Raw genomic sequence first — 14,349 nt, forward strand, 5'->3', positions numbered from 1 at the left:
CCATGAAGAACAAGAATTGACTATAAATGGAAAAGTTTGGGGGCAAGTACTAAAATTGAACCTCAAGAGAATATGGATTTTTTTTTTTAGATTTAAAACACTCTTGGGGCACCTGGGTGGCTCAGCCATTAAGCATCTGCCTTTGGCTCATGTCATGATCCCAGAATCCTGGGATTGAGGCCTACACTGAACTCCCTACTCAGTGGGAAGCCTCCTTCTCTCTCTTCCACTCCCCCTGGTTGTGTTCCCTCTCTTGCTGTCTCTCTCTGTCAAATCAACAAAATCTTTAAAATAAAATAAAATCCCCTCTAATTATGAACTAGTGATTATATTCAATTCAGTGTAAACTGGAATTTTAAAAAGTAACTTAATTATTAATAATATACTCTGCAAGAAAAACTGGATGGTTTTCCAAAAAAAAAAAAAAGAAAGAAAGAAATTAAACACCACTTATAACTTATTTTTGGTAGAAGGGGACTTCCTTTACCTATTTAATGAACCCATTTCTCAACTGAAATATATTTACTCTCAAAAATGGCAAGAAACACACAGTCTTACTATTCCTGTCTTCCAGTCCTTATTCCCACAGATTGAGTTTTCTTGGAGTAGTATAAACATCTCTTTCAAGAACCCACGAAATGAGGTTTTTTTCTGTATGGTCACATTAGGTGATATTCATTCTACATTGTCTTGGCTCCTTTGAGGTAGTTGTAGTGAACAGGTTCAGGGAATGCACTCAAGCCAAAACTCTGACTTGGAATGTAGCTCTGCCACTTACCAGCTGTGGAATGCTGTACATACTACTTAAATTATGGGTCCAAGTATCCTCATTTATAAACGATAATGAAAATTACACTACCTCATAGCGTTAGGAAGAAAATTTAAGTAAGTTAATATTTAAAGCACTTAGAGCAGTGTCTGTATCCCATAAGTGATAAAAATGGTTCAATCATCATTATTTTTATTAGCACCTTGTGTCCAAGATAAAACTGCACTGGATGGAGATGTAAGTGGCTGAATGATCATACTGAAGAAAGTGTAAGTGATTTGGAAGGAGGAACTTTTTTGATCCTGTGGGACGGTATCTTCCTCACTTTCCTGCCCAGTGCGTGTATCACGATGTCTTAGATATAGACATTGATTGCTTATTAATCAAATCTATAGATGATGTGAAAATAGAGTGAATTCAATCATAAATTGTTATTTTCCCTTATAATACCTATACTTTACTGCTACCAAAGTTACTTATATAAAACTTGAAACTAGTTGTACAATTTCCCCCTTAAAACCTCTCATGGTTCCTGATACATATAGAAACTTTCAAACTCTATTTCAATTTGTGTCAAAACAAAGATTTCCTGATTCATCCTACTCCTTATTAAGAGAAACAGCTCCTAAAAATATGAGAATAAAGAGTTCTATAATATTTCAAGGAAGGAGCACACCTTGGATATTGGTCTCAGTTCTGGATAATACACCACCAAAACATCATCAACAAATTTAAGTTTGAACAAAAAAAGCAGGAAAAAGGGATCTAGCACCATGTTCTTATGAACAATTTAAGGATCAGCCTAAAAACAGATAATTTAATGGGAAAGGAGTGGTGAGAGTATTGTATGTCTCTGCCTGTTTTCCAGGAAAAAATGAACAGAAGTGCTCTGACCTGCCCTTGTGTAAAGATGGAGGAGAATGAGTAAGAACTTCATGAAAGGGAATTTCCATTCAACAGTATTGAAAATACAGTAGGCTATTCAAAACAAAGATTTTTTAAAATGAGCTGACAAAGTTACCTAGCTTCTTAGAACTATATTCATCTCCAGGTAGTTTTGATGAGTGAAGTGGGAGCTGGAAAAATATGTAAACTAAGAGCAATAGTTTTTTTGTTTTTTTGGTTTTTTTTCCAATTTATTTATTTTCAGAAAAACAGTATTCCTGTATTATTTTTTCACCACACCCAGTCTAAGAGCAATAGTTTTAAACCAAATTCTGAATAATACCATTTCTACACAATCATGAATATGCAAAGTTCATGGGTATCGTTTTCAAGTGCTTTCCAGACAGTAAGGAGGAAATGAAAATTCATAAATAATTTTATACATCATAATATACCTTCCTTTTGCAAACTAAAAAGGTTTCCAAGCTCTCCAAATAACAGAAGTGAGTTGTTACTTCTAAATTTGAAACTCATGCAAACACAGCAATAGTCTGTCATAGAAAATCAAAGGTCAATTTTAATCTAATTCTTTATCAAAGACCAAGTGAGTTGTTACTTCTAAATTTGAAACTCATGCAAAACCAGCAATAGTCTGTCATAGAAAATCAAAGGTCAATTTTAATCTAATTCTTTTTTTTTTTTTTAAAGATTTTATTTATTTATTTGAGAGAGAGAGACAGTGAGAGAGAGAATGAGCGAGGAGAAGGTCAGAGAGCAAAGCAGACTCCCCATGGAGCTGGGAGCCTGATGTGGGACTCGATCCTGGGACTCCAGGATCACGCCCTGAGCCGAAGGCAGTCGTCCAACCAACTGAGCCACCCAGGCGTCCCTTAATCTAATTCTTTATCAAAGACCAAGTTTAAAAAATTCAAAGTGGAAAAAAAAAAAATTCAAATTGGTGGACTATTTTGGACTTCACAATTCAATTTCTTCATGTAACCTCCCCAACTGATTATTAATCCAGTGCTCTTTAGAGGTCAATTACAAATGGCTAATTATCAAAGTAAATCAAGAATTTGCAATAGAGAACCATGGCTATGATCATATAGCCCCTATTCCTAGGTGCCCACAACCAATACCTCGCCAAGCATTCAAGACAAAGACCCAACCTGGAACCCCAAGGAAATACATATGTGTTCCTTAGAAATAGTGTGTTCCTCAAGATATAAAGATGATTATTCAAACACTTAATGTTTCTTCGTAGTGACTCTGACCACAGCTACTTGCCAAACAGTAATTCATTATTGTGTTTTACTTTAGTCTTTTGGTTGAGATCGTATTTGTAGCAGATGTTGTTCTACTTACACTTTCTCACCACCTGGCTTTCTAGTTGCAAGTTCTGCTGGCAAACTACCTGCAACCCTCTGACAGCTCTCTTCAACTGTGAGAACATATTCTGCCTATGTGCACGGTGGACTGGAATTACCACAGAGTTTACACCATGGAGAGCAGTCTCCAACTAAAGTGAAAGGTGTGAATAACTATCCCAGCTTCTTTGTCCCTTGGCTGGGATCATTATTGGTGATTTCTACATCATCTCCCAGAGGTGCCCAGTGGAATTGTGCCTCAGTTGTCAAAAGCAGCAGCAATCTCTTTACTCACCCTCTTTAGTTCTTCTCTTCTCCATCTCTTCTCCACACTCCCCTGTTGGTGTTTCTTGGGATCATTTGCCTAATAAGCTACCTGTTCTCACATAGTTTCAGCAGTGAACTCTGAGGGAATCGGTCTTGAGGTTTAGGCTTCTCAAAATCACTATTATACCCATATTTGAATATTAATAAGGAGCAGTCTTTTACATTTATTTTCCCAATTTTTAATAACATGGGTCATTTTTCTTTCAAATATGAAAATAATCCACAGCCATGAACTACCACTATATTCAACAATATGGATGAATCTCATGAACATAATGATGAGCAAAAGAAGGCATACAAAAGAATACACACTGTATGATGGATTTAAATATATTTTTAAAAGCAGGCAGAACTAATTTATGATGTTAGATTTTAGGACAGCTGTTGCTTTTGAGAAGGAGTATGAGGAAAGTAACAAGGAGAATATCTGGGTACTGTTTCTATCCTAATTCTCATTCTAGGGGGTGCTTACACAGATGTATTCCCTTTGTACTAATTCATCGAGCTCTATTCTTAGTGTTTGTGTGCATTTAATTTCTATATTATTTTTTAACAAAATTTATTTTTAAAAATTGGGTTAAAATTAGTTACTTCTGAACACTTACTAACCCCCAAAGTATTATTTATTTCTCAAACTTGATTTTATCTTGGGTAGCAAAAACAAGTATATGAAGATATTTTTTAACCCATTGTAATATGCTCCCGTTATTACCTCCCCTTAGATTCTTAAGTTGAATATGTCAACCACAATTATTCCTGAAGATACTGGCTTTATTGCTCACAAACTGGTGATTATTTAACATTTTAAAAAAGGCAAACCTGATTGATGATCAATTAAATCTTCAGACTCAAGTGTTTCCCTTTCCACATTTGCACAGGATTAACACACCAACTACCATTACCTTCTAATTTCAGAAAAGCCTTAACGAGGCAGCAACTGTACTAACAACAGAGAGCACTACTCCCCTACGATTTACAAAAGGAATCTCTAAAAACAAAGTAAAACCAATAAAGACTCTTCTACACCACATTGCTGAATAATAATTTGATTAAGGAAAATAAGAGAAAGAAAATTTTATAAATATTCTCTCATTACTGGCATTCACAAGTTATTTTCTTTAACTATATTATAACAAAATAAATTTAAACTCCACAGTTGATGTAATTTAATGTTTTCCTCACTCTTAAGATTGAAAGAAGGCATTTTCATGGCAGAAACATTCTCTCATATTCCTTCTCACAAAATGTCCTCTCAATTGCCTCTCATGAATTCATCCTCTTTGATGAATTCATGAGAGGGGTTGCTCTGGAACCCCATCTGCCTTTGCACACAAACCTCTAGGAAAACCGTTTATTTGGGGGCTCTTTTGCTAACTCTTCTAGGAAGCAATACTGTGCAAGATGCTTTCTCCCCCTGCCATTCCTTCTCTTAAATAATTCAGCTACATTTTGTTCAATATTACTTTTTTTTTTTAAAGATTTTATTTATTCACCTGACAGAGAGAGATCACAGTAGACAGAGAGGCAGGCAGAGAGAGAGAGAGAGAGGGAAGCAGGCTCCCCGCTGAGCAGGGGGCCAGATGCAGGACCCGATCCCAGGACCCCGAGATCATGACCTGAGCCGAAGGCAGCGGCTCAACCCACTGAGCCACCCAGGTGCCCCCAATATTACTTTTAATTAAAAGTTATGATTCCCGAGACTTGCTTTCTCTTCCTGCCATGCCCCCTTTCTGTTGTATAGAATGGTATCTTCCATTCAGACACAGGGTTTTGTCAGGAACTAGCCCAATGTCTCCATGAGCATAATGACCAATCACAGGCTTGTAATCTCATCTGTATCTTTACTCTTCCTCAAGGCTATACACCATGTCATATACTCATATTTCTTCCTTTGCCTTTTCAGTCTTATATCCATAATTGCATGCCAAGGCAACAATCTCTTTTGTTAAATACCAACAACTTCCTGCCCTATGATGTCTACTTATATTTAGCACCTTTTGCTCAGCTGAGAAATGATTTAGAACTGCTTCTTACATCTATGAATAGACATCATCACAATTGTCTACCACTTTTCTCACTTTCACTGTTACCTTTCAAACACACCTCTTTTTCTACCCCAAGCTTTTATCCTCCTCTTCAAAGCAACCCTCTCTTTGTCTTAAGATGAAAGTTCTTAATATGACTTAATATTGATCTCTCTCAGTCTTTCCAGATAAACTCATTCAAAATCCTATAATAACTTTAGTAATTCCTTAATAGTGGACATAATGCAAACATATGTGCATGTACATTTTTCCAGTGATACATATGTGTTGTCCACTTCAATTAGAAAAATTGCTCCAAATAAGGGACTTCTTCCTTATTTCCTTTGGTATTGGCAGCATGTACAGTGTTTTGATCACACAGCTGAGTCAGGTAATTGGAATATCTTCATTTCTTTAAAGATTTTATTTATTTATTTGAGAAAGAGAAAGTGAATAAGAGAGAGAGAAGGAGCAGGAGAGGAGAGGCAGAGGGAGAATGAGAAGCAGACTCCCTGATCAACAGGGAGCTTGATGACTTGGGGCTTGAACTCAGGACTCTGGAATCATGACCTGAACCCAAGGCAGACACTTAACCGACTGAGTCACCCAGGTGCCCCAAGTATCTTCTTTTGAGAGATGGAATAATGTGACCCAAACTTTTTACATGAGTGGCTTCCATAGTTCATCTGACTCCCTGAACCACAGTGGCCTCTGTGACCCTAATCACAACCTCTATTCCTACAGTTATGAGTAACATCATCTCAAAGAAAATATGCCATACGTGCATCTATGGTACAAATAATCTTGCACTGACAACCATCAGTGCATTATCAAGTCAAATCATAGAAACTTAGCAAAGATTCAGAATTTAACAAAAATAGAAAAATGGATAATCAGATGATAGATATATCTGGCAGGCAATTAAGGAGGTAGATACACAAACAGACACAAACAGAAAGACAGACCATCCCAGTGAATGCTAAGGGAAAGGAATTACAATATAGAATAACTGCTAGAAAAAGTTATATTGGATTTCTATTACTCCAAAAGCCAAAGAAATATGAATTCATTTTATGTATGCTTAAGTGAAGAATGGATAAACATCATTCCATGAACATCATACCATGTTTGTTGAAAGAATTTGTTTTCTTGACTATACATTTGGTGCCAATGCTATAGATACCAAGACCATCCTTCCTGACTTTAAGGCACTTTAATACAGTCTAGCAGAAGATAAAATATAATACAATGTGTGAAGTGTTTTATGTTGTGATAGCAGGTGCTTGATTGCAGGATGTGCATGGTTGACTGGAAGGTGAAAAGTGAGTCTGGATTTTTTTTTCCCAAGGGGTTTGATGAGGAAAGGTGTGAATAAAGAGAAAATAAGATTTAAGTGGGGGTAAAGAAGATGGGTTTGTAGGCTGCACGGGAGAAACTAACAAAAGGAATGATGGAGAAATCATTGTAAGGGAGAAGTTGATGGAGAGTGATGCAAATACTGTTTTACTTATCAAGTCCTAGTATAGTATTTTTAATCATTAGAAGAATCATTCCTAATAAAAATGCTGATAGATTTTTATTGCTGCCATCACATTGTGAAAATAGATAAACTGTTCAAATATGCTTATGAAAAGATACACTTTAAATTAAAAATTTTTAATTACTGAGAAAATATCTCAAAATGCAGAAAAACTCAATGTAAGCATATTTATCACAGCATATTATATAACAATGCATTTGAAACAAGGGTCCTTTAGAGGCATGATTAATTATAATAAATCCACAAGATAAAATGTTAGGCAACCACTGAAACTTCTAATGAAAATTTTTATAATATTATAACAAGCATTTTTAGCATTTTTAGTATGGGAAGAGTACGTACATTGTGATTATAGTTACTTAAGATAGAGAGGAAAGCAGAAGGGAGAGAGAGAAGAAGGGAAAAAGAAGGGAGAAAAAAGTAGGAGACAAAGGAGTGAAGTAGGAGGGGGAAGAGAAAGGAGAAAGAGAAGGAGAGTAAAGAAAATAGTACTATGGTAGCAGCTGCAAAATATACCAAAAATTTTAAGCAGTAATTTTTAGTCAGTCATCTTTGTAGTGGCAGTATAGAAGGACCCTACAAGCATTCTGAAATGATTTTCTTTTGGACCAATGATTTCATATCTGATCCTACCTCACCTGTGAGATAATAAACAGGAGTTAGTTTCCATCTTTTCCTAGATTTGTTCTTTCTCATAATCATTCTAGAGGAATATTAATAGCTTTTGAACTTTAAAAGGAAAGTTTTATGGTAGGGGAATTTTGAGAAATACCAGGTTAAACTGTTTTTTTTTTTAAAGATTTTATTTATTTATTTGACAGAGAGAGATTACAAGTAGGCAGAGAGGCAGGCAGAGAGAGAGAGGAGGAAGCATGCTCCCTGCTGAGCAGAAAGCCCGATGCGGGACTCGATCCCAGGACCCTGAGATCATGACCTGAGCCGAAGGCAGCGGCTTAACCCACTGAGCCACCCAGGCGCCCTAAACTGGTTTCTTAATGCAGAAGGTTTTCTTGAAACTTTTATGTTAATGGCTATCATGAATCTCCAATGGGGTATAAACTAGACAGCATTTAACAAATGGATTTAGCCACCAAATACTTCAGTGTGTGTGAATTATTTCATGGAGCTCTTTTTCTGCCAAATGTATCTGGAGGAATTTCTCACTTACTATCATGGTATTTACTTAAAAGTAACAAAACAAAAATTATCTGAAATATTAAGAGCATATATCTCTGTGATATCAAGGTGATACTAGTTTAATGAAGAATTTGAGAGACTTTCTCTGATACAGCCTCTTTAGCTCTGACTACATCCTACACATAATCCCTGCCAAGTCCCTTCCTGTCCTCTTCCTGGGGACATGCTGAATATACTTATCAATGCCTTCAATTCCCTTCACCCTCAACTGGACCAATCTACATCATGACTCTAGCTTAGAATACTTTCCCGAACATCACACTCCGGTATCCAGCTTAACCCTAGACAGCACCTTCTCAATATCTCCTTGAGAGATCACAGGCACCACAATATAATAAATTCAACCAACCTTCTGTCTTTTTTGTGTCAATGATACAACACCTATCTACCCAGTTACTTGGGCCACAGATCTAGTGTCAATTTGAGCTCTCAATCGAGAAACAAACTTTCTCCTCAGTTTCCCTATTGGTTCTACTCTATGGGGACTCTATCAACTCTCACTGACAAATGTGTGATAGCTTCTAACTATTGTCCGTGTCCTTTAAATCCATCAACACAAAGCTGTATTTAAAATACAAATTTGTGGTGTCACTCTCCTTAAAATTTTTCATTATCTCTTCACTGACTGTTGAGTAAAGACAAAACTCTTTAACTTATGTGGCAGGAATGAAGATTTTCACACTCTGATCAAGAAACATAACATTAATTTTTGAATCAAACATATTGTGTTCTGAGGATAATAAAATATTCACTGTTTCTTTCTTTGAGTTTGTCAAACCTCCCTGGACTTGCAAAAGAAACTGGAGTCTTCTCTGGTATACAGGAAATAAAAATAGAAGTCATGACCTTTAGTTTATGGAGGTCACCACTTTCACTGTGACTCTGTTCATTCATGAGGTTGCCTTCCAACTGCTCCCTCACCATCCCCTGGACACTAATCTCATGCTGCTCAGGTTATGTCCTTCATAACTATGCCCCCCTCTTCTTTAACTGCAACTTGCTCGTAAGACACTCATGACAGCCACTGGCCAGAGTGGCAATACTCTGAAGCACATGGGTAGGTCTGTGCCACTAATGGAAATCCTCTGGAAACCTTTCCCACATACAGCTCCCATTGTTCTGGGAAGACCATTTCCTCCCCTTCCATCCAGAACTCCATCCTCACTCAAGAGAAATAAGGCCCCAAAGAAAAACCTAGGTAAGGGGATGTCCTCCAGGAGCTTCACAACATCTTGTATCAGTCCTGAAACAAAATGTTATTCAGACCCTTTTTTCTGCCCAATGAACACCATAACAGAAATAGTTGACTTTCTCCATGAGATGAGGAAGGCAAAAATGCCTATAGGTATCTCAATTCCCCTAGACTACTTAATCTAGTATTTTTTTCCATAGCACTTTTCACTTTTTAATATGCTGAAAGATTTATTTACTTATTTTTCTCATTGCTGATGATCTCTCCCCTAAGCCTTAGGATGGCAGGCCTTTTTGTCTCTTCTGTCAAATGCATATATCTTGATTGCCTGTAACAGGGCCTGGCACATATTAAGTTACTGAACAAACAGTTGCTGGATGGATACATAGATTCATAAATGAATGAATGATCAGGATAAGGAGAGAAAATTCCTCTCATTTGCATCTCTTAAGATCAGCATAAACAAAACAAAAATCCATACTTTATTTTTTTTTTCTTTTTTTTTTTTTTCCCAATTTATTTATTTTCAGAAAAACAGTATTCATTATTTTTTCACCACACCCAGTGCTCCATGCAAGCTGTGCCCTCTATAATACCCACCACCTGGTACCCCCAACCTCCCACCCCCCCGCCACTTCAGACCCCTCAGACTGTTTTTCAGAGTCCATAGTCTCTCATGGTTCACCTCCCCTTCCAATTTACCCAAATTCCCTACTACTCTCTAACGCCCCTTGTCCTCCATGCTATTGGTTATGCTCCACAAATGAGTGAAACCATATGATAATTGACTCTCTCTGCTTGACTGATTTCACTCAGCATAATCTCTTCCAGTCCCGTCCATGTTGCTACAAAAGTTGGATATTCGTCCATACTTTAATCCGTGCTGTACTACTTCTTGTTTTCTTGCCTTTCACTCCTTACACTGTTTTCTCTGCCTAAATATTCTCCCTTCCTTTTTTTTTTTTTAAGATTTTATTTGTTTTGAGAGAGAGAGAGAAAATGCACAAGTTGGGGGGAGGGGCAAGAGGAAAGGGAAGAGCAGAGGGAAAAGAAGGGGCAAATGGAGAGGGAGAAGCAGACTCCCAGCTAAGTGGGGAACTCAACACAGGGCTTGATCCCAAGTCCATGAGATCATGAACTGAGCCAAAGGCAGATGCTTAACCACCTGAGCCATCCAGGTGACCCTGAATGTTCTCCCTTCTATCATATACATACTACACACACAAACACACATCCCTCAGGTAATTTTCAAGAAAAAGGGAGACATGAGCAAAGGTATCTAATCACCATTTCCTCCCAAACAGAACCAAACAACATACAAAATTAGTGAAAACTTCTATCAAGCCTTCAGACAAGACTCTTTTAATTGTAAAGAACTGAAACTAATCTCAAGAAGTTATCCCCAGAAAATAAATAATATATACGTTGACTATGTACAGTTTTTTGTGCTAATCATACTTCAATAGAGTGGTTTAAAAATAAATACTAAATTATATAAATTTAAATAAATGGCTATTGTTAACATTTTTATACTTTGGGACTGTAATGACATCAGAAACCGAGGCAACTTTGTTTAACTGCACTTGTTTCACCTGGTGGAAGTGAGGCAGCAGACTCTCACTTCCACACTAGGTTCTGTAGCAACCGGTTAGCTCCCTTTGCTTACTCTTAGTTTCTAGTCCCTCATCAGTCTGTGAGTTACTACAATAAAACTGATATGGTTCTGATTCTTCATAACGGATTCTTAACCAACTACTGCAAGGCTCCCTGAATCATTTACTTAGATTTTCTTAGCTCAGACTTGGAAAAGAAATAAATTGGCTCAACTTATTTTTTAATGCCACCACATAGATTGCTGCTCAGTCTATGCATTTGTGAGTCAGATTCAGATACCTATGATCCAAGCAGTTACGGCGAAAGGGTTAAGGTCATATGAAACAAAATACAATGATCTAGACAGCTAGAAGAATGTAGCATCAGCACAACAGATATTCAGATGGCTGGCTTATTCAATACAACATGATTACTGAGGCAGCAGGAGCTATGGATTCCTGAATTGGAATGCTAGAAATTCTAAATCAAAATAAGAAAGCAACAACTAAGATTCTACCACCTAAACTGTGACAGTAGTTAATTAACATGGGAAGTGAGTCAAAGAAGAGCTCCTGTTAGAAAATCATTAACTTCCCATATTTGAGAGGATGAGAGCAAATAGGGGAATAGACGAGAACCACTCTGTTTCTGCTATTATAGGTCATTTAAGACCTGTTGTGACAACTGAATAATCCAAGACATACAGGATTACTAGATATGGTGGGTCCCTTCCCTGATGCAATCGTTAGTAGCACCAAGAAGAAAGCTGGTCACAGTCACACCATTTCCCTGGACATGAATCTAGGCTGAAGAGAAGCCTGCATAAAGAACTTTACCTGCATACTTTGACATCAGCACACACTAAAAAGAAAATAAGAAAAATAAAGGGTCCCTCATAGGAATATCTATGATCTATTTTCTCCCTACTTATTTCTGGCCTTAGAGTTTCATTGTCCAATACAGTATCCATTACCATATGTGGCTATTTAAATTTAAATATAATTAAATTGTGTTAAATTTAAAATTCAAGGGTTTATACCCTAAGCAATACCTACAATTGAGGACTCCTTCCCAGGAGGCAGCTGCCTGTCAGCATGGGCTCAAGAGTTTGTGGACAGCAAAATCCAACCTGAGAAGGTGGTTGTATTCGTCAAGCCCACCTGCCTCTACTGCAGAAGGATCTACAAACTCCTCAGCCATTGCCCTCCAAACAAGGGTTTTTGGAATTTGACAATATCATAGCCACCAGTGACACAATCAAGATTCAAGATAATTTGCAACAGCTCACGGGAGCCAGAATAGTACCTTGGGTCTTTAAAGATTGTATAGGTGGATGCACTAATCTGATCGAAATGCATCAGAGTGGAGAACTGTTGAAGCAGCTAAAGCAAACTGGAGCTCTACACTAATTACAGAGCAGACCCCAGGCTGATATCCCCCTTGAGAGCTGGATGGCATTGCAAATGACCAAACTTCCTGGTGGATGTTTCTGGGGCTAACAACTTTTTCCTTAAAATTCTGAAATACATTCACCAAAAAAGAGAGAGAGAGAGAGCAAAAGAGGCAGGGCACATTTTTTGGCAAAAACAGCTTTTCCTTCTTTTGACGAATTTTAAAAGTGGATCAACTTGCCCCAAATCACAGGTCTGAGAAGGTTGATGGACATCTTGAGTACCTTTCAACTGGCCCTTTGGGTTTGAAAAAACTGTGACAAGTTATGGCTTAGGATTCACTCAGTGACTCAAAGGATGTTCTTTCTCTTTGACACATGCTTCTTACTGATTATTCTCTATATGCTAGGACTCCTCTACCTCTAAGCCAGTGTTTTTCAACCAAGTTTATCCCACACCCTCTAGGATGAATCTACAACTGGTTTTCTGCTGATGCCTATTTTATGGAGTCTGACTTTATAGAATTTGCATTACAAAAACAATAGGTATTTTGACTGTGCTTTTCTAAGCTACATCTGTCTCCCCAGTCATCACCCCATCCCACCCCATCCCATCTTGAGAATTTCTGCTCTGAACCAGTTCTTAACCTTGACAACTCACAAATCTCATAGGAAATGTTCAACAACCCCATGAAGAGTCTTGAGGACCCAATCTGAGAAACACCATATGAAAAGTTAACATGGTTGGTCTTCATTTGGTGGATGCCACCGAGATCAGAGGTACAAATACAGCTGTTGTAGCACCTCTGTTATGTATGATGGTTGTCCACATAATCCTGAATGAGTATTAACTTGTTTATATTATAAAGAGAAATAAAATATAAAATTTAAATATTATCAGAGAAAATTTGCAAACCCCTCTCCTAAGAATATGTCTGTGAAAATGGCTGAATTTGAGAAACAGAGTCCAAAATGATTTTCTCTCTCTCTTTTTTCTTTCTACTTTATGAAAACTTGAGTCCCTTATTGTAAAGTTTGTTCTAGAATTTCCATATTAAGTTAATTTCCTTCTGTGGTCTCTAGTGTGAATGGTTAATTTCTTTTCTAATAAAGAAATACTCAGAAATGAAAAAAAAAATTGCATTAGCGAAATCTCAAGTGCTCAATTGTCACATGTGCCTGGTAGCTATCATATTGGACAATGCAATGGAGAACATTTCTTTCCTAGAGTACTGATTGGTAGTAATATATAAGTAATAAACATCAAAATTATTAGATGAATTTCAAAAGTCCATTTGGAAAACATACATATGAAAATCTGAAAACACCAAAAGGGGGGAAAGGATAGGTAATGTGCCTTTAAATAGTATGAAAATACATGTAAAGCTTCTATAATTAAAACAGCACTGGAGATATCAAAAGAAATAGAAAAATAGATCAATGCACAATATGCTAGCACAGAAGTATTTCTAAACATATGTGGGAATTTTAAAATCATAAAATGTGTCATTTAAAATCACTGCTATTTGAACTATATATAAATTCTGAAAGAAAATTAAATAATTAGAAGCTACTTACTTTACATTAATAAAAAATCACTCCAGATAAGACTAAAGATCTAACTGCATTCAAAATAGCTTAATAATCTTGAGATTTAAAAAAAGATGGAAAAGCCCTTTTAAGGAAGATATGAAACCCCAGGAATAATTATAGATACAATATAGGAAAAAATCCTGAGGTATATGCAAACCTGAACTTGCAAATTAAAATGGTTTGCTTTGTAACATCATAATAATGAAAAGAGGCCATCATCTGGAAATGGCTTGAACATTTTCTGAATTTCAAAGATAAAAAGAGAATTCTAAAAGGAATCCAAGCAAGGAAAAAAAAAAAAAAAAGCTTCCCTCTCCCCCCAAAATAATACTTTTTCTTCAAGATTCCTTTAAGCAGTAATAAAAAATGTATATTTAACTTCAAATTCCAAAAAAGTAGAAATAGTGTAAGTCACTTTGACCATGATGAAATAAAGATGGAAAATTTTTTAAAGAATAAATTTAAAACCCCA

The 14,349-nt window shown here is 36.7% G+C and overlaps 1 pseudogene; it reads left to right on the forward strand.

Moving 5' to 3' along the window:
- Positions 1-6,666: 6,666 nt before the first annotated feature.
- LOC122907469 lies at positions 6,667-12,303 on the forward strand (annotated as a pseudogene).
- Positions 12,304-14,349: the final 2,046 nt, after the last annotated feature.

This window comes from Neovison vison, chromosome 5 (genome assembly GCF_020171115.1).
Source record: "Neovison vison isolate M4711 chromosome 5, ASM_NN_V1, whole genome shotgun sequence".
Classification (NCBI taxonomy): Eukaryota; Metazoa; Chordata; class Mammalia; order Carnivora; family Mustelidae; genus Neogale; species Neogale vison.